Source organism: Pyxicephalus adspersus, chromosome 11 (genome assembly GCF_032062135.1).
Source record: "Pyxicephalus adspersus chromosome 11, UCB_Pads_2.0, whole genome shotgun sequence".
Taxonomy (NCBI): Eukaryota; Metazoa; Chordata; class Amphibia; order Anura; family Pyxicephalidae; genus Pyxicephalus; species Pyxicephalus adspersus.
Window position 1 is genome coordinate 47,411,666 of NC_092868.1, and position 20,618 is coordinate 47,432,283.

Here is a 20,618-nt window from a genome sequence, read left to right on the forward strand (position 1 = left end):
GATGTTCGTTTGAGCTACGGGCAAAGCAAGTCAGTGTTTTCCATTTAAATGAATGCATTTGCTATGCAAAAGCAAATGCAGCAATTGAAAAGAATACTCAGGTGTGCAACTTAGAAAGGGGGGACCTTTCTACTTTTTTATGTTTACTAAGAAATATGGATATTTTACTGATATAAGATAATATTGCTTAGTTTGTGACCAGGTAAGATTTTTATTTTAGAAGTATAAGTATACTTACCTGCCAGATTGCCATCCTGATGGGCAGCTTAGTGTAGGATGCCATAAAATGTCGGGTAGCCTGACATCCGCTAGGGTTCCTGGGACTGAACGACCTCCCTGTGCATGCACACGATTCACATGATCCCATCCTAGCCATTAACAATGGGCAACGTTTGGGGACATGGAATGGATTTCTTATCATTTGTAACATCATTTGTTATTAGTTGGCAAATGTATTCATTTGTGGACTTGATCCATCCCAAGTTTGCTGGATCACCCGTGATAGTCTATCTTCTCCAGTCTTTGAAAGCTCAATATCTCAATGAAAAGTTCACCTAGAAGGCTGAAGATATCTAGTGGTGAAAAAGAGCTACAGTGGGGGGCAGCTTCAGAATAAAGGTAAATATTGCAGCAAAACCTGCCTTTATGTTTTTCTTTTTTTCTAGAGTCATGCTGAATGATTGTTTTACAGATATAGCACATAATGTGCCTTTTTTTGCCCCTGAAATATCTTTTGTTAGAAAGTATTTAAAAATGTATTTATTACAGTGTAACTGGTTATTACTGAAAATGTAAAACCCAATGGAATCTAGTAAAATGTTCCGTAAAACTTATAGAGTACAATAAATACATTTCAGTACACCATTAGCCAAGGCCTTTGCTGTATGTTGTCCAGTACTTTGATAAGCTTCCCGTACAATACAAAGGTCGAACTAGGCTAAGTTCATTTTGTTGCCTTGAATTTGTTTTTTTTTCCCAGAAAAAAATACAAGGTCATGTGCAAATGGCTTAAAATGACTGTATAAATATTTTGTAGTTGTACAATGATTCACCAAAGTAAACTTTCACAAAGAAGCAAAATAATAATAAAAAAAACATACCTATATTGGATGGGATTTAGATGATTAAAGTTTTGCTGTTCCATAATTTATGCATATTTATTTGATCATGTTCCCATGGGGTAACATTTAATTATATTGCCAAAGAGGTAACCTGGGGATGTTATGGCTTGCCAAAGGTGATAAAGCACACCTGTTGTTTTAGGACAAACAATATGTTGCCAATATGGGAGTCGTAATAACGTTGTTACCTGATAAGAAAACTATACAGTAAGTTCATAACTTTCCTGCTGACCATGCTGCCAATTATTGTTTCTTTATTAATTACCCTTCCTGTAAATTCTGCAAAGAAACAGACACTACCATGAGTGTCAATCTCTTGTGTCCCCTGAAAAGCTTATTGGTTCCTCCCACCAAGTTGTGTCCTGCAATTATGTGATGGTTGAGAGGTAAATCAATGAGCAAAGGGGAAGGGGACAGGAGAATGTCACTAGAAGTCGTGTCAACTCTTTACAAAACGATTAATTGATTTTTGGAGAAATGGGGGACGTGTTTGGCAGCACAGGCAGCAGCAAAGAGAAGTATATTTTTTTAGGTGATGGTCTTGTTTTGGAACTTTTGTGCCCACCCAGGCTGTATTTCTTTTGTGGCCACCCAGGCTCTTTGCCTAGATAACAGATTGAATTTAATTTATAGAAAAACCCCACAATGTGTTTTTTCTCTAGTAGTGTCTCTTTAAAATGTGAAAAAATGACAAGGGCTTCCCCTTTTTTATCCAGCCTGGGTAGCGTGAAAGGGAGGGCAGTAAATGTGCACCCCCTTACTTTACCAGACCAGGCTATGAGCCTTTTAACAGAAAACACCAGCAAAATCTTCTCCTGTGCAAGGTACCTATGTCTTCCATGTAGAGGGACAAACTCTTCCCTACATCCTGTCCACCAAAAGGTATGTGGGTGCTTGATAGAAGGGTGGTATATGATCAAATCTGGAAACTGTTCCCCTAGCATTGTACCCCCAAATGTTGAAATGCCTGGTCTAGTGCAAAAAGGGGCAACCCACGTCTAATATTTTCAACGTTACCCTGGAAAAAAAATGAGACTATGGCCCTGATTTATTAAAGCTCTCCAAGGCTGGAGGAAATACACTTTCACCAGTGAATCTGGGTGATCCAACAAACCTGGGATGGATCTGGTCCAGGATTCACAGCATTTGCTAGCAAATAGCAAATTACATTGAAGAAATTCATTCCAGGTTTGCTGGATAACCCAGCCTCACTGGTGAAAGTGTATTCTCTCCAGCCTTGCAGAGCTTTAATGAATCAGGCCTTATGAGTTTTGAAGAATGGATGGAATTTATTAGCAAGCCCTCATAGGTTTCAGTGTGGGTGGTCTTTAAATTCAGAACATTGGGACAATTTATCCCAGGTTGAACCTGCTAGTAACCACACTACTACCCGGACAATGCCTTCATGATCATCTCATACCAGGAGAATGCCATCATCTTTGCCCAAGCATTATCTAGAATTAACCTCTGATTCCTGGACTGAATGACGTCATAAGCAAAACTTGGTATATAAAAAAGCCAGCCATAATTTTGTTGTAGGGATATCATATATAGTAGAGGTTTGCTAAAAAAAAATCTCACATTGGGGGTAGGTGCTGGACAGAGAATATTGGAACAAGTTGGTTTTTAATTGTGAAAGGTATGTGATAAGTTCTAATCATATTCATGTCAGGGAATGCTGTGTTAACTTGAAGTTGTCAATCGTAATCTACCTTAAGATTCTTTTATTTATTTGTCTAAAATCAGTGTAATGATTCACCAGACCCTTTTATAGAAATATCTAGATAGGTCCATGTAGTACAGTATTTACACAGGTACATATGTACACAGAATAGAAACATGAGGTCATATTTATTTGGTTGGCGCCATTATCAATCCATGGAGTCCTCTAGGCTGAACTTTGAGTCTTTTCTTGACTTTCTATTGTCTGAAAGTCTCACGTCATGATAGAATCAACCCTGGGTAATGACTACTCTTTATCTATGCTGGACATTGTTCATAAAAGTTGACCGAAATCTATTGTGGTGCCAATTATTTATTAAAGGAGGGGTTTAGGCAAATTTGAGATTAATCTCATCTCAAAGAAGTACAAATCTTTTAAGTTTGGTGTGTTGGTTAAGGGTGGAAATAAAGAACTAAATGAATAACTCTAAGATAGAATTTGAAATTTTCTAAGCATAATCAATTAACAAAACAGTGTAGGAAAGTTAATGAAAACATAGAACAGTTTATTACAAGGATTAGAACCGCTTTGAAATACTGAATCTTCTAGGCTCTAGGAATGGTAGGTTTTTATGTAGAGATGTAAATAATAGCCCAAATAATCATGGGCCTGACCAAAATATTTTCATCACTTCATCAGGATGAATGTAACAGATTGCACGATGGCATTAAATTCTAGCAAAGCTGCTCCTTCTACATCAAAGCAAAAAGAAGAGAGAACATAACAAAGGTGGGCACAATGCTGGAATCCTAATATATTATAAATGTGTAGTAATTATACAAAGCAACTGTACTATATAAAAGCATATAGAACCTGGAAAAATCAACTAAAAAGGTAGCATCGGGTGTGGAATACTCATATTCTTTGTCTATAAATAAAGGGTAAGAAAAGCATAGTAGGCTCCAAATGTAGGCAATTGAAGTCCTAGTATATATACCTGACAGCTCTGTACAGTACAAAGCTATAATACTAAGCAATTGTAAAGCAATGGCATTGCCACAGTAGCCCCTAAAACCAAGCATGAGTATCGGAGGACGAACCCAGGAAAAAAGACAGAAAGTGACGTAAAACTGGTTTGCCACCATCTTGTTTGAAGTAGACATTTTATCTCTTGGCATATATATTGAGGAATAGATTTTGGTATTTTGGTGCATTTTTAATATAAAGCATACAGAAAACAAAACTGATCTCATATAAGAACGCCTAAGGACATCAAACAAATGGAAGATCCATTCCAGGTTTGCTGGATCACCAAGCTTCACTGATGAAAGTGTATCCTCTCCAGCCTTGGAGAACTTTAACAAATCAGAGCCAATGATTGGCTATACCTGAGTGATCTCTGGAATACTTTAGTAAATTGCGGCCATACAGTTTTGGAAACAGAAGATGTAGCAGACCTAGCTAGCTATTCACCTAGCTATTCCCCAGCTGGTGAAATGTGTATAGCGCGCTCAGCACGAGCTTTCCTTTGTCAGCCGTAACACTGTATATTTGAAGAGTCTTATGTAAATCAAATATTTAGAAAATCATCTGTCTGACTGATTCTTGGAAGTGAATTTCCACATAAATCATCAGCTTCAAAGCCTTGGATTCCTATGGAGAGCCAGAAGAATGTAATTGTTGACCTGTTAATTCAAACACATTTACAGAAGTTATCTTACATTCCTGTGCCAAAAAAATTGTCACAAAGACTTGGCAGCAAAGCCAAAGAGCTATCAAATTTAAGTTAAGTTGCATTCTTTTTTTTTAAGTAGACTGATTTAAAAGTTTTGTTGGTTTATTAATTAGTTAGCAATTCACATTTTTTAAATTCCGCTGAGCCCGTTCAAACTAGCTGAATACAAAGCTTTAAAGTGTACGCTGCTTGGCCAAAAAAAGTCACACACTCTAATATTTTAATGGCCTGCCTTTAGCTTTAATTACTCCATGCATTCACCATGGTACCATTTCGGTATATTTTTGCAATGTTATAATATTTATTTCCTTCCAGGGTTGCATTAAAGTCTTCTCCAACATATTCTAAAGATTCTCAATGGGGTAATGGTCTGGACTCTGTGGTGGTCAATCCATGTGTGAAAATGATGTCTCATCATCCCTGATGACATTCTGCAATATGCTCGAGCCATCAATAAAGAGTATTTATTATGAAAAACACTGCATCCCAGATCAAAACGCTGACCCCACGGGCATCCCAGATCAAAACACTGACTCGAAGACATCGCAGATCAAAACACTGCCCACAGAGGCAACCTAGATCAGCGGTTGCCAACCGGTGGTCCGCGGCTCTGGCTGGTGCACCCCGAGTGGGGCCAGAGCTGTGGACCATGTCCCCTGTATGGATCGTAAGGTCTGTGCCTGCGATGGGAGAGTGGACGGGTTCTGGCATCATGACATCACTAAAGGGGAAGCATGCTCTCCGTGCATGCGCAGTCTGGAGCCGGTAAATTTAGTGATCCGTCGGTCCAAAATCGGCGTCCTGCTCCTGACTCTGCTGGGGGTCGCACCGGCCAAAGCTGTGGACCACCAAAACTTTCTTATGGACCACTGGTTGTTTACCGCTGCTCCAGATTCTAACACTGCCCCCACAGGCGACCCAGATCATAACATTGCCTCCACAGGCTCCCCAGACCATAACATCGCCCCCACAGGCACACTGCCCCCACAGGCTCCCCAGATCATAACATTGCCCCCACATGCACATTGCCTCCACAGGCTCCCAGATCATAACACTGCCCCCACAGGCTCCCTAGATCATAACATTGCCCCCACAGGCACCCCAGATCATACCATTGCCCCTACAGGCTCCCCAGATCATAACACTGCTCCCACAGGCACCCCAGATCATAACATTGCCCCCCCAAGGCACCCCAGATAATAACATTGCCCCTACAGGCTCCCCAGATCATAATACTGCTCCCACAGGCTCCCCAGATCATAATACTGCCCCCACAGGCTCACCAGATCATAATACTGCCCCCACAGGCTCACCAGATCACAACACTGCCCCCACAAGCACCCTGGGGGACATTTTGGCCAGACAGTGTATGTTTTCATTTTAGGTTCACGCACATGCACACTAGGTAATGTAAAAGTGTAACATAACATAAGTATATACATAAAAGTATTTATAAGCTTCTACGGAGATCCTGGTACTCCTCTGGTAACATTATTCTGCTTTTCTCTCCAAAAGGATTGGGACATATTTGCTTAGGCATCATCCAGGGTCACCATGGACTAAGATGGCACGCTCATATACATCTTAGTTGTGTTTACAAATGTCTAACATACATCAGCATCTGTTTCAGTGTCTCCCTTTGGGACTATGCTATAGCAAAATTGTGTCTTCAGTTTCCTGCAGTTTTAGAAAATATTGTCAGGTTTCTGCAAAAAGTCACCATTCCCACTGAACTCAAAAGCGATACTTAAATTGAAATTGTATGTAAACCCCTAACAATGAACTTTTTTTTTTTTTGGAACACCCAAAATTCCTAAGTGGTCAGATTCACTATGACTTATTAGGGATATGTGCTTTTTAGGGTATCGAATTCTGAAGCTGATTCAGCCCATCAGACCCCCAGCTAAAAGTTTGCTTTTTGGAAGGACTAAGCCTTTAATTACAGGTAACATGAAATGAGTGGTGTCTGTGTTGTCACTCTGCTCAGTCTTATATTGGCACAAGGCTCTTGTTTTACAGCCCTGAGCAATAGGAGCTTTCTCAAAATCTTGACAAACCTGCTGTAGCTCAAAAGTCACAAAAGTCAGTAGCATGTCATTCCGTCAGCTTTAGACATGGTTTAACTGAATAAAAAAGACTTGTCAAAAAAACAACATTCCTCTTCTTTGTACAGCCTGTGCTTCATGACATGCACGTACATAATGAGTGCTGCGAGAGGTATTTGGAGGATGATTCTTGATGGTTCTGGCTGATGCATGGAGCTCTAAACAATTGCCTTTATAAGGACAGAACAATCTAGACATTTATCATGAGGTAACTTGGGCCTTATGGGAAAACAGAATATTTTATTCTCATTTCAGGAGTAGCAGAATCTACTGAGTAAAACATTAAAATAAACATTGGTTAATTTCTTCTTTCATTTTTTCCTTGCTCAGCAGAGGTGAGAGGTAGCACCAATCAGGTGTGCTGCTGTGCCAAGCTACATGTTGATAGGATGAGAATGCAGAAAGGTGACCTCATTTACCGTTTGCTACACCTTTACTAACCAATCACCGGTTGGAGGAAGTAGGTGACCAGGCTTTATTGCATAACTGCAGCCAGGTAATTTTTTCTAAAAGTTTATACTTGTCTTTCTTGTATAAGGACATTTTTGCTCATGTAGTTGGCTCAGTGTTTCTCCTTTACATAATATATAAGTGTTTGCCCCAGGGCAAACTGGAGATGGGTAAACACTTGCACTGGGAATAATAGGGTGGTGGAGTGGTTGTCCTCTAGCTGCTCTATGTGAATTGAGTCTACAACAATTCTTCCCAGAGCGGAACAATTCCTTAAAAAAAGAGTATAGTTACACTTTAAAAGTAAAGTTCATAGGATAATAAACTTTGAAATGCATACAAGATACATAGCTCACCTGGATTGTTGCTCCACTGGACCCCCTGTACCCTTCTGTTTCTAATCTGATGATTTGAGAACCTAACAAAAAATGCCAAACTTTAGTATTAACATTTTAAGAGGTTTAATTGTTGACTTCAAGAAATATACACCCAGTGGCCCTATAGTGTGCTGCATATCACCTACACTATGGGGGTGGCATGGTGGCTCAGTGGTCTTTGAAGCTCTAGGGTCCTAGGTTTGAATCTCAGCGAGGACACTGTCTGATTGGAGTTTGTATTCTTCCCATGGGTTTCCTCTGGACACTCCAGTTTTCTCCTACATCCCAAAAAACATGTAGGTAGGTTAATTGGCTTGCTCAAAAAATGACCTTACACTGTAAAATATATATATCTATGAAAGGGACCTAATACCAATGGGAGCTATTTATAAAGCAGTGAATCTGACATTGACTAAACATTCCCTGATAGAGAATCTTTCAGGTGCCTGTGTTTTCAGTGGCCATAACTGATTCTCTACCAAACAATGATGAATTCTGATAGAACCCAGAAATTGGAAGACCTCAAAGTTTCATTGGTCGTAGCTAAACCCCTGCACCAGAGCACCACGGGCTTGGAGTTTACCAGCTAGTCAGTTAAACTATGACGTCTTCCAATTTGCTGTTTCAAATCTGGGTTCTGCTCTCTTATTCTGTAAACAATATTTGGTAAATGTCAGATTCACTGCTTATACAAAGGGCTGTATATAACCGAAAGTTTGTAGTTTGAACCTCCATATGTTTTAGGCCAACTTGTGGGTGCATCAGTTCTATGTGTGACCGATTGATCATCCAAGTACAAAAAGTCACAATTAGAGATAAAGAAAGGATTTGGCCTTTTGCAAAATCACCTGAAGAGAGAAAAAAGGGACAACGGTTATGTGTATTATGTAAGATGCATTCAAGATCATTACCAGTTGGCTCGGACAATGTAAAGTGAGATGTCTGGCTCTCCTCCATGTGCTTTCACTGCTTGTAGAGCACAAAATTAAAGTTAACCCATCACTTCCAAAATTTCCCAAGGACTATTAGAAACTAAAATGAAACATTAATATGTAGATGGCAGGTGGGTACCCTGGTTCGAAATCTGGGGTCAAATGATAATGATTAGCTGCACCAAAGACAGCCCGGGTCATACTCCTTGCTGGAATGAATGGACTTGCTGGTATTCTGCAATAGACAACAACACTATTTTTATATGTTTTTATATGTTAGTTATATTTGAAGCATGCATTGGAGATCATACTTCTGATTAAATAAGATAATCATTCAAATTGATGCATGGACAACATGATCGGCATAATTTAAAGTTTTATTTGACTTTTACAATTTAGGTTTTTTAGCCTTATTAAAAATGAACTGCAGGCAGTAACAAGAGATGCAAATAAATAAATACATGAATACAAATATAGCAGCTCTGCATTTCAAAATACACTGGTAATGCAAGCAGATTAAGTACCTGAATATGACTTAGTATCAGCCTTTTGATGCATTTTTACAGCAGAGATCAGAGAGGGGAAGAAGGAAGGAGCTGAGAGAAGGAGAGAGCCAAGTGATAGAGAGATGAGCTCATCATGTTGCCGAATCTCATTGTACTGGTGTAAAGGGTGTATAGGAGGCCTGAAAATGAAAGAGAAACTGCATCTGAGACAGATCAAGGAGTCAAAGTCCAATCCTTCTATGGCAAAGCTGTTTAAATCTCAGGACTGGAAAAACAGAAATGCAAAACATTTGAAAGGTAAAGCACCTCTTATTTCTGTATTTCATCTATTTATTTACAAAATTTCTTGGCATTCAGCTTGAGTGGCAGCTTCTATCTATGTATCATGAAATGTTTACATAAAACAAAAGACAGTCAAATATATATATATATGTATTTGTATAATAACAGTGGTAATTTTCTCTGCTTTCCCTCTGAATAAATCTGAGAAATTGTACAAAAATTTGAATAAAAGTAAAATAAATCTATAGTGTTTTATGCAAATGGTTTTCCGTCACTTTCCACTTCCACTTCCACAAGTGCACTTTCCGTGCACTTCACATAATGAATGTCGTTTCCAAATGCCCCAGGGAATAATTATCCTTTGCACCCACTACTTCCATGTCCTCAGGAACTGCAGCACTTGCAGGGAATGTGTGTTCTGTAGAAAAGCTTAAAACTGATGTCAGAGTAACTTTTATTACTATTGATTTGTATCGTTCGATATTTTCCAAACATGATCATTTTTAAATACCATTTTTAACTTTGCATTGCCATAAAAAATGGTGTTCACCAGAATCCAGCCTTGGTAGTCTGCATTACATGGTTAGTAATAGGAGAATTTGCTTTGCAATGCAATACTTGGCTACAAGCATGTTGCTAATGTTCACAGAGAGCAGCAATCCCCAAGGCTGGTGGTTGTCATAGGCCGTTCCAATTAGTGGTTGCCAATGTTGTTCAGGTGTGTATATCCGCACAAATTTTGGAATTGCAAAATATTATCAGTTAAAGCCGAACTAAACTGAAAAATAAAAAAAATCACATTTAATTCCGCAGATCTGTCGATCGAGCTGGAGAATGATCGATGGTCAGTCTTCTTCTTCATCCTTCTTCTGGCTAAGTCGCCCGATCTTGCGCTGTGCAGGCGTGAGATCGGGAGACGTAGCCTGCCGTAAAAGGGAAAAAAAGGGTTCTGATCTCACTGCTCATTCTTACAGTGAATGAAAATGCCCCTTCTGCTCATGCCCGAGATTAGGAATGCACAGAAGGAGCAGCCAAGGGCCCCCCGGGATGCGTGATGAAGGTTTCCCGGGATTGTCTGCACTCTCATTCAGTCTTGATCGCTGCAGAGTTGCAGTTTAAAAAAAGGAACAATATTTTTACTTTATATAAAAGAGTTGTCTACCCTTGTATGTAAAGTAAAAATTTGCATTCAGGTCCGCTTTAACGTTCAAAACACATCCAAGGTGGAGTTGCACTGTAACTGAAAGTTGGAATGAAGTGAAAAAACTAATTGTGACCAGGTACGTCCATTACTGCAGAATGAACAGACAATGCCCCTTCTAAAATAAAATAAACTTACTTCCTTGATTGTATTTTTCATGTATAACTACCTGTCTTTACTCCATCACAACCAGTGCCAACCTCACCTGGTCCTCATCTGGGTTCAAGATCTTCAACCATCTTAATTGGCCAGATGGGAATGACCTAATTCTTGTGAGTTAAATCATTCCCAGCCAAGGGTATTCCAACATACCCAGCATAGGGAAAAGATTGCATCCAAATGAAAAAACGTTTAAATCACGGCTGAATGGATGGTTGACCCACTATAAAAAGACCCCTTGGAGTCTGTTGTTTTGATCAGCAAAACAAAAGCTTTCAAACCCCTTACAAATAGTTTTTTTTTTTTGTATTTAATGTTTTTTGAAAGTAAGCTTATTCTTTGCTCACTCTAGGCACAATTTCAGACATACAATGAAAGGAGACCGCTCTTAACCTTGCACCCCCTCCATGCCTTGATGTGCCACCATAGTTCATCCAAAATTCCTAAAATGATGGCAATTATTTGATTGTCAATACTTTCACAGGGTTGAGTTGCCTCCCCCCCATTTCTTTGGTTTGCTGAATTGCTACCAAGGGCTAAATTGTGGGATGCGGAGGAATGCCTACACATGGTCCATGTTTAGCAGGAGATTTTTCTAAAGGCTCCATCAGACAGTTGGGATGGTGGGGGATGGCAGAGGAGAGCTGGAATAGTAAAGTATCTTATGGCTATGCGGTTATTACCGTGCCATAAGAGAGCAATGTACACATCTACAAATTTGGTTCTGAAACATAGAATATAATTTACCTATAACCCACAATGTATCTATTACCAATAATATAATAGAAATTAGGGGTGATTTACCGAAGAAATCTGGACTGATCACTTATCTTTTATAATGCTTACATACCAAGGTACCAAGGTATCACCTTGCAAGGGATAATTCACGTAGCTAGCTGAATGTTATAATAGATTGTTAGATTTATTAAATTGTTCATCTTGCAAAAAATACTCAATTTTGTGTAACAAAATCTAAAATCACAACATTTTTCCTTGCACGATTGAATGATTGAAATCACAGAGCTTCAGCTCATTCACTAAGCTAAGTGAAATATCTATTGTAAGGTGATATTACACCTTGGTAAGTGAACAGTCTAAATTCCATTAGTAAATTGTCCCCATTATGTACTAATTAGGTTAAGGTAAATATCAGGTTTACTTGGTTTGCACAGCATATAAAGTCTTCTCCGCTGATGGTTCCTCTTTAAGATTCAGCAACAAGCACAGGGCATAGTAAGAAACTCTGGTTAAACCAGAAAGACCAGATGCAGCAGTGATAGTCACCTTAGGAAACTAACTGTCAGGCCACCTTTTTAACCTGTTCCTATCTTCAGTATAATAGATGTTATGCCTTAGCCGTGTGTTCCTTTGTAACAAATTTTGCTTATTTGTAAAAAAATTGTAGAAATCTAATTGGCACTTCCAATGGTAAGCACTTGCGTCAGGGTCTGCCATCAAACAATGCAAAATAAAACAGCTGGAATTCATAAACCTTCTGAAATTATAAGTATATAAATATATATACTGTGAATGTCTGGAGGTAAACAGCAATGTCTTGACTTTCTATGCTTTTTTTGTTAGATTTATTTATAAACATGGCTAAATTTAAGCATTGACTCACATATATGTGTTGGGTACTAGATTTGATTTATTAGTAGTCAGTCATTTAGGAAATATCTTGCTAAACTCCAAACTCTGCAGATGCTTCCAGGTACATTTTGGGCGCTCAAAACTTGGAGGAGCTCAAACAAGCAAAGTCCACCTCTCCGAAGGTCCATCACTACGGTAAGAAGTCCAACCATCCCATTAGACGGGAGAAATACTTGGAATACAGGGAAAAATAATTTGTAGGTCTGATTTTAAATATTTGTACCCAAGATTTCCCCAATCTTTATCCAAAATTGGATTTATTTAGAAAATGCATAAACTAAGTTTTACTTACGATTTATACACTTTTCCAGTTAAACTGTTGGGTAAAAGTTGGCTGAATATATTTATAGAGACCTCTTAAGGAAAAAGTAAACTTTACAACAGCCTTTCTTGACCTTTTTACATGGGGGAACCCTTGCAAAAAACTTCATGTCTTCAGGGAACCCCTTTTATATTTACTATATCCACAGCTCATGGAATATTAGTGTGGTGGTCAGTGGGCAAAATGCCTTTTACATTGACGGTCATTGGGAAGAATGTCATCCTCACAGATAGCCAAAAAGATCATTGGTGTCGATTGCTGATTACTCGAGGAACCCCTATCAGCCTCTGGAAGAACGTTAGGATGGAACCCTGGATGAGAAATACTACTTTAGATGATATAATATTGGAACGCCAAGAAACAGTGTGCACAAGGTTAGGGACTTGGTCTGTTGTCAAGTGTTTCTCTTTCCGTAGAACTGGACCTACTCTGATTTTGTAGATTGGCCAGCACTCCTTCTGTTGAATATCTTGCCACGTCAGAGCAGCTCACACACCACGTGTGACCATCATGTCACCAGTTCATGGAAAACATGAAATTCAGAGTGAATATTGGCAACAGACTGGTTCTCTTTAGCAGTTGACAGACCAGTGGCAGACATAAATGGGTTACAATGTATGCATTTGCATATTTCAAAGATGTTTATATGGTATGACAGCTAAAAGAACCTAGGTCATATCCCCACACCCTTTTATTATGATCATTAGTGAAGCTCCAAGAATTTCTGGTCTAGCAAGTGCATAACATCCTGTGACCAGTTTACCAAAAATTCTCTCAAATATTTACCTGGCTGATCAAGATGTTTATAGTCCTATTGCTGCCTCTCTAGACTATGCTGACTCTTCTTTAGGTGAATATGTGTCCTTTTTCGTTTGTTTGTGGACCCCATGAGTGTTGGAATATGTTACCCCACGTATTAAAAATACAAGAACAAAGCAATTTTTGATGTCCTATGGTCTAATGTGAAAATCAATGTGCTGAATTGGTGTGATTGTGTAGCTTGGCCAGCACTCCTTCTGTTGGATATCTTGTTTGTCATTTGCAACCCCTATTTAATGTACAGCGCTGCGTAATATGTTGGCACTATATAAATCCTGTTTATTATTAATTTTAATAATAATAATAATAATATTAATCTGAAAAATAATGGACTTGTTGTATTTTTGCACCTTAGGTAATTGTAGTGGCTATTTGTAACCTGTGTGATAGGCTGGCACATGCAGAAGGACATTGGGAAAAAGGGATTGTAAGCTCTTCGAGGCAGCGTCCTCTCCTCCAATTTCACTGTCTGTATTTGTTTGTCATTTGCAACCCCTTTTTAATGTACAGTGCTGCGTAATATGTTGGCGCTATATAAATCCTGTTTTTATTATTATTATTATTATTAATAATAATAATAATCTGAAAAATATTGGACATGTTGTATTTTTGCACTGTAGGTAATTGTAGTGTCCATTTGTAACCTGTGTGATAGGATGGCACATGCAGAAGGACATTGGGAAAAAGGGACATTGTCTCCATACAACGAACATCATGACTGGATCACCTGGTATTATTTTAAAAGAAGCTGCAGACTTAATATTGAAAATAACTTTTAAACCATAATTAATATAAGTTAGTAATTGGGTTTACATATATACTTGTTCCCATTTCTTAATGCTCACAGTGTCCCCCTAAAAAGAAGAAATTAACAGGTAAACAATGTATTTATAGAATACAGATGCAGGTAAGGTTTAAAACACATGCTTCATTTAAAATAACTTCAACCTCCTGATAGCAATCGTCTGCAATGAAAACGGAAAGAAGCAGCAAAAGACATAAAAGGGCAGAACAGGGAAATTAGCAGTGATCCGTGCATATGATGGAGGCTGCAGCCTCACAAACAATGCTTACATCCTGTCCTGAGGCTTGACACAACCTACATGTCAAGAATGCTGAAGTCTTTATTCATAATGAGTACACAGACCTTTATGGACAGAGAGGAAATCCTTGTAAAGCACATCTTCTGAGTCAGCCAGCAATGCTAAATGGAAAGTCAATGACCTGAGCTTGGTTGGTACCATACTGTTCATTCGTCTTGTGCCTTGGAAGCTGATTAATTAAAATTGTCAGTATGTATGAGAATTACCTGTCACATTTCATAAAGACCAGATTCAGTATTTACGCAGGCTACCCTGTCCTTCTTCCATTTTATAAAAAGGTTTTATATACGTAGCTTATTCCTAGATCTCTTTTAGGTGGCCATAATACGTCATTCTCTCAGCAGCATGGTGGCTCAGTGGTTAGCACTCCAGTCTTTGCAGTGCTGGGTCCCTGTTTGCGTGGGTTTCCTCCGGGTACTCTGGTTTCCTCCCACATCCCAAAAACATGCAGTGAGGTTATTGGCTTCCCCCCAAAAATTGACCTTAGACTACATTAATGACATATGACTATGAGGTGGGGACATTAGATTGTGAGCTCCTTTGAAGGACAGTTAGTGACACAACTATGGACTTTGTACAGCGCTGCGTAATATGATGGCGCTATATAAATACTGTGTAATAATATGGTGGGAGGCCCTCAAAGCTAAAAAAGGTGCTGAATCAGTGCAATGAATGCTATACTTCCCAGTGATGACCCACCTCCAAGGCGTGTGTTCATGACAACATAGGCTAACACAAAAATGGAAGTGGGGGGTTCTCAATGCTGAAAAAGAGTGCTGATGTAGTGCAATGAATGCTATTTTCTGCAGCATTCTACTGTGAGTCTAGGTTGGTGTAATTACCCACCTCCAAGAAGTGTGCCGCAGTGACGGTCCTACCTAACACAAAGTTGGTGTGGAGGTTCTCAGTGCTGCAAAAAGGGTGTACTGTGAATGCCATTCTTTGTAGCATTGACCCTGGCTGGTTCTAAGATTAACCCCAAAAAAGTTCTTCCATGAAACCCTTAGTTAATGGAAAATTGGTAGATGCCCAGCCCGTTAAGCCCTACCCACAGGGAGCACATTGAACTTCCAGGTATGAAGCCCACTCTGATTCCTCCTATGGAAAAGCACCAAGGTTCGAGGACTGGCCAGTCACCCAGCTGTTTTCCATGGGGGATGGAAAAAGAGTCTTCAACCCTGGCTAAGGCAGCCATACGGGGCTAAGAGACCTTTCACTAAAGAACGGATTTGATTCAGTCCATTCACTGATGACTGATTAGTGAAGACATTCCAAGACTGACTTCACCAATATGTCCCTGCACCTTCACCATCCAACCACAAGCTGTGGTAACCCTTGACCAATTAATAATGCTTTACCAGCAACAAAGAAAAGTGTCGTCAGCATGCCATGATTAGAAATTTAGAAAAAAAAATATTACAAGTTTCTTGGCAAAAAACACATCCATGTTTCATCTGTGAATTTAGCTGTTAATCTTCACCTCCACATTAAATTTAATATAAAAATGTCAGTAATAAAGGCTATAAAAAAGGCAGCTTCTACGTGATGTCTTTATTTTTAGGTTAATTCAAAGCTGAACTCCCGTCTTAACTTTTACTAGGTTTAAACAGTGCAGGGAAGGGTTAGAAGAAGTTTAAAGGACGGGAAATGAGGGGAAATCTGCAGAATGGGGCCACATATATCAACAAAACCCGAGAGATTCTAAAATGTCAATGTATTGTCCAATATCCTTCTTTCTTCCAAAAAAAATGTGCATGTTGTCTCGTTCACCCGTAACTGGTAAAATATCTCACCGCACATGGCAGCACATGTGTTGTCACAGCAGGCAACACTCAAATTGCCTTTTTTCTTACTGTAAGAAAATGTCTTAAATGTTGCCAGCCACGTTATTTGTAATGAGTTTCGCCATGCGCTCCATGGTAACTTCCTTGGCATGCAAGGATTGATGGTCACACAATCAACGCCACTTGAATAGGTGCCCTCACCATAGTCCTTAAGATAGTTTTGTATAGTCCATTTCTTAAAGCAGGCTTGATTCATTCCTTCCGGGATGAAAACTTTTATTCAACGGGGCTAATCGCGTGGTTTTGAGCGACAGGCCGAACCTTGGAGTAACTATGGAACCCGACCATAATGTTTTTCTTTTCAGGCTTTTCTCAGCCCTTCATTGAAATGATTTTCGCATCATCTGACCCCCCTCTCTTTTTTTTCATTCAGATTTCTCCTCAGGGAGTGCTTGCCGCCTACTCGGAGTTCAAAGGTCACCAGGGAGCTTTATCATTAGGGATGAGAAAAGCAAAGGAGCCATTCTTCAGCTGTTCCCTTCTGCAGATCACTCGCAGTGGCCTTCAATGCAGATGTGAAGAATATTATGCCTTTACCGCTTTTGTGTTCCCAACAATAACATCACCCAGGCAAAAAAAGTTTAATAATTATTTTATACATACACATGGACTCGGACATTTAAAACCCACTGTGTATATTCCTATTAGCCTTCTGCATTCAAAATAAAGAACAGGTTCAAAAACACATTCTTGTTATATTGATGAGCCTTGTTGCAAATATTCAAACTACGTAAAATACATTGCGCTCACTTTTTTTATTTATACAGTGGCTTCAGAAAGTATTCAGACCACTTTACATTTTTCAATATTGTTATGTTGCAGTCTGATACTACAATCATTTATATCCTTTTTTTCTATTTATTCGACATTTAGTGCCCCATAATCACAAAGTAAAAATCGAGTTTTAGACAATTTTGTACATTCATTAAAAAGAAAAAAAATGAAATATCACATTTACATAAGTATTGAGACCTTTTGCAACAGCACTTGAAGTTTAATTCAGACTCCTGTTTCTCTTGATTGCTGCTGAGATGTTTCCGCACCTTGATTAGAGTCCATGTGTGGTAAATGAATATAACTGGACGTGATTTGGAAAGGGGCACACTTCTTTATAGAAGGCTTCATAGCTGACAATGCATATCAGAGCAAAACCAAGCCATGAGGTCAAAGAAACTTCTTTCAGAAATCAGGGACAGAATTGATGCACTAGTCTGAGGAAGGCTACAAAAAATTCTTCTGCATTGAAGAAGTTTCCAAGAGCACATTGACCTCCAGAATTCTCAAATGTAATAAGTTTAGCAAAACCAAGACTCTTCAAGAGCTGGTTGCCTGGCCAAACTGAGCAATGGAGGGAGAAGGGGCTTAGTGAGAGAGATGACCAAGAACCCAATGGTTACTCTGAATGAGCTCCAGAGATCCTGTGTGTGGATAGGACTAGGTTCCAGAAGGACAACCATTCCTGCAGCCCTCTACTAATCTGTGGTTTATGACACAGTGACTGTCCACTGATGGTCCCCATCCAATCTTACTGAGTTTGAGGATTTGCAAAGAACAATGGCAGAAATTCCCCGATCCAGTTGAGAAAAACTTGTTGCATTGGACCTGATTTTATAAAGCTCTCCAAGGCTGGAGAGGAAACACTTTCATCAGTGAAGCTGGGTCATCCAGAAAACCTGGAATGGATCTGGTCCAGGATTGAAATCATTTGCTAACAAATGGCAAATGATGTTCCAGGTTTGCTGGATCCCCCAGCTTCACTAATGAAAATGTAACCTCTCCAGCCTTGGAGAGCTTTATTAAATCAGGCTCATATATCTAAAATGACTTGAGGGTGTAATTGCTGCCAAAGGTGCTTCAACTAAGTACTAAGTAAAGGGTCTGAATAATTATCAATTTAAATGATTGTAGCATCTGGCTGCAATATAGCAAAAATAAAAAAATTAAAAAGGGGGTCTGAAAACTTTTTGAATCCACTGTACATACCTGAAAAAGTATAAAATTAGGGGGATTCTTGTAGGAGCTGCACAATCATGTGTCACGTGGCCACAATACTGTTTATATGTGGATTGTGGGTATGTTAAGGTTTAGATGGTAGACATGTTAATAAGGAATGATTACGTTGCAGCTGGAAATTACATATACTCACTGGGACGACTCGCTGTTTTTCTGACAACAAGGTGAAGCCACCAGAAAAAGTACATTACCATATCACATTCCATATTATCCTTATATATATATATTTATATATATATAAATATAAATATGCACAATGGTGTTTGCACCTAGATTGCACTACTTGTGTTCTAGCACATCACAATGCACAGATGCAAGCCCTCTGTGTTGTGGTGCACTCTGAAATTTGTACAGGACTGTTAAAAAAACATTTCAGATTACTGGGAACTCATTTAAATTGAATGGGCTACCCAAGGCACAATAAAGCATGACTTATATCCCATAAATACACATGTGGTAATGCAATGGAACAATGCAAATGGGCCCAGAGAGGAAACTAATGGACCCATTTAAAAACACAGTAATATGCCTTACAAATGTGCTTCAATGATTTGATTTGAGAAAGCTTGACCAGATGAGCAGCTCTTCCCTATATACAGAAGCCTTCTCTGCTCCATTAATAGGAGAGATCTTTACTAAAACAACCCAGCGTTATTTTAATGAATTAGATGGGCAGCAGTGGACATGACGCAGCGCAGTATTACTATAACCCAAGTGTCATCCAGTTATGGTTCCATCACTTTAGGTGTTCTGTTATAGTTTTGTACACAACTTGCAGAATGGAAAGATACCTAGCTTCACATACACCGAGCTATGTGGGTTAGCTTAGATTAATAAACTGTTGGCTGCTATAATGACATAACTATAATAACTAAATGTATCTGGAGTCATTATGTAAATAGGCTATTTGAGGTCAGTTTTCCGGTTTGGGTTTGGTCAATCTGTTCAGTTAGATAAATACAAGATGTTTAGGAACACCTAAGTATATGACCTTGGTGCATTTTTTAACACCTCAATTAAGGGCTTTCAAAATTAATTATATGCTTTAACAAATAAAAATAGACAAATGTTTTAAGGGAGGACTGTTATTGGTGTCTAGGACACTATGGAAGATTATCCTGTTTACAGGAATCTGTACAAAGAGTGCAAATGTTATGGTCTTGTAGTTCATGATGTCCTAAATTAAAGGTGTCAGTTAAAAAATGTAATCATTGCAATGGGTCAGTGCCACACATGTATTCAGCAACTACTCTAGAATCTAGAAGCACAGAATATAACTGGGTATTAAGGCTTTAAAGCAGGGGTCGGCAAACTACGGCCTTTAGGCTAGATACAGCCTAGCTGGTAGTTCATTCACGCCCCCTTGCCGATCCGGCCTAATGCCAGCCAGCAACCCGCGCCTCCGGAGCCGCAGGTTGCCGTCCGGATCTGCCAGGGGGCGTTAGGAACTACCAGAGCTCCGGTGCCGCCTCCTTGTTGGTTCTCCCTTATTTACATTGATATTCCGCCTCCGCGGTAAATAGGGAACACTCCCTGAAGGTAAATCCCTCTCCTCCGTATGCATTGTGGAGGAGATGGATTTCACTTCAGGGGGCGTTCCCTGGTGGTGGGCGGAGCCTTTAGAGCGGGACTCAGAGTCCGGCCTAATGTACTCCCGCCCACTCCATAAATGGCCTAGTGGCCATAAAAGTTTGCCGACCCCTGCTTTAAATTAAAGATAACATAGACTGTTGATCCAGGGAACATCCGATTGCTTCATGGAATAAGGAAGGACATTTTCCTCTGTTGGAGCAAATTGTACCAGGGTTTTTTTTGCCTTCCTCTGGATTACCTATGTCCATAGGGTTTTATATCTGGGATATGTTTATTTCCCTTGTGGTTGAACTTGATGGGCTTATGTCTGTTTTTAACCTGATATTCTATGTACTTTTGTAACTATTTACCTTCAAATAAATAGCATATACCTGGTCCCATTGGCATCCTCCGGCATCCTGCCAGTCGGATCTCATCCTCGGGCCGCGTCCTCTTGCATTGATGTTCCCTGGGAGTTCCCATGACGTTGGTGCATACATCAGTGTGTGTGGGAGCCACAGCAGAAAAATCAAATTATTTTGTATTGGATTAGATACAAAATAACTGTATTGAATCCAATACAAAGTAATCATTAGTTTATATATATAATATTATATTATATATGCTACTGTACAGTTATATTACAGGTTTCAGTATTTTTATGCACCCTTGTTTTACAGATTTTTTTGTTTTTTCTATTTAAAATTAAATTTAAGCAAATTTAAATTAAACTAATTAAATATTGGACATATTTTGGTGAGTTA

General features: G+C 39.2%; 1 long non-coding RNA gene across 1 annotated transcript; it reads left to right on the top strand.

The window, feature by feature from the left end:
• Positions 1-6,961: 6,961 nt before the first annotated feature.
• Positions 6,962-16,945, top strand: LOC140341430 (uncharacterized). The gene is made up of 3 exons (XR_011922873.1): positions 6,962-7,120; positions 8,950-9,186; positions 16,643-16,945. It is a non-coding gene; the product is annotated as an uncharacterized lncRNA (long non-coding RNA).
• Positions 16,946-20,618: the final 3,673 nt, after the last annotated feature.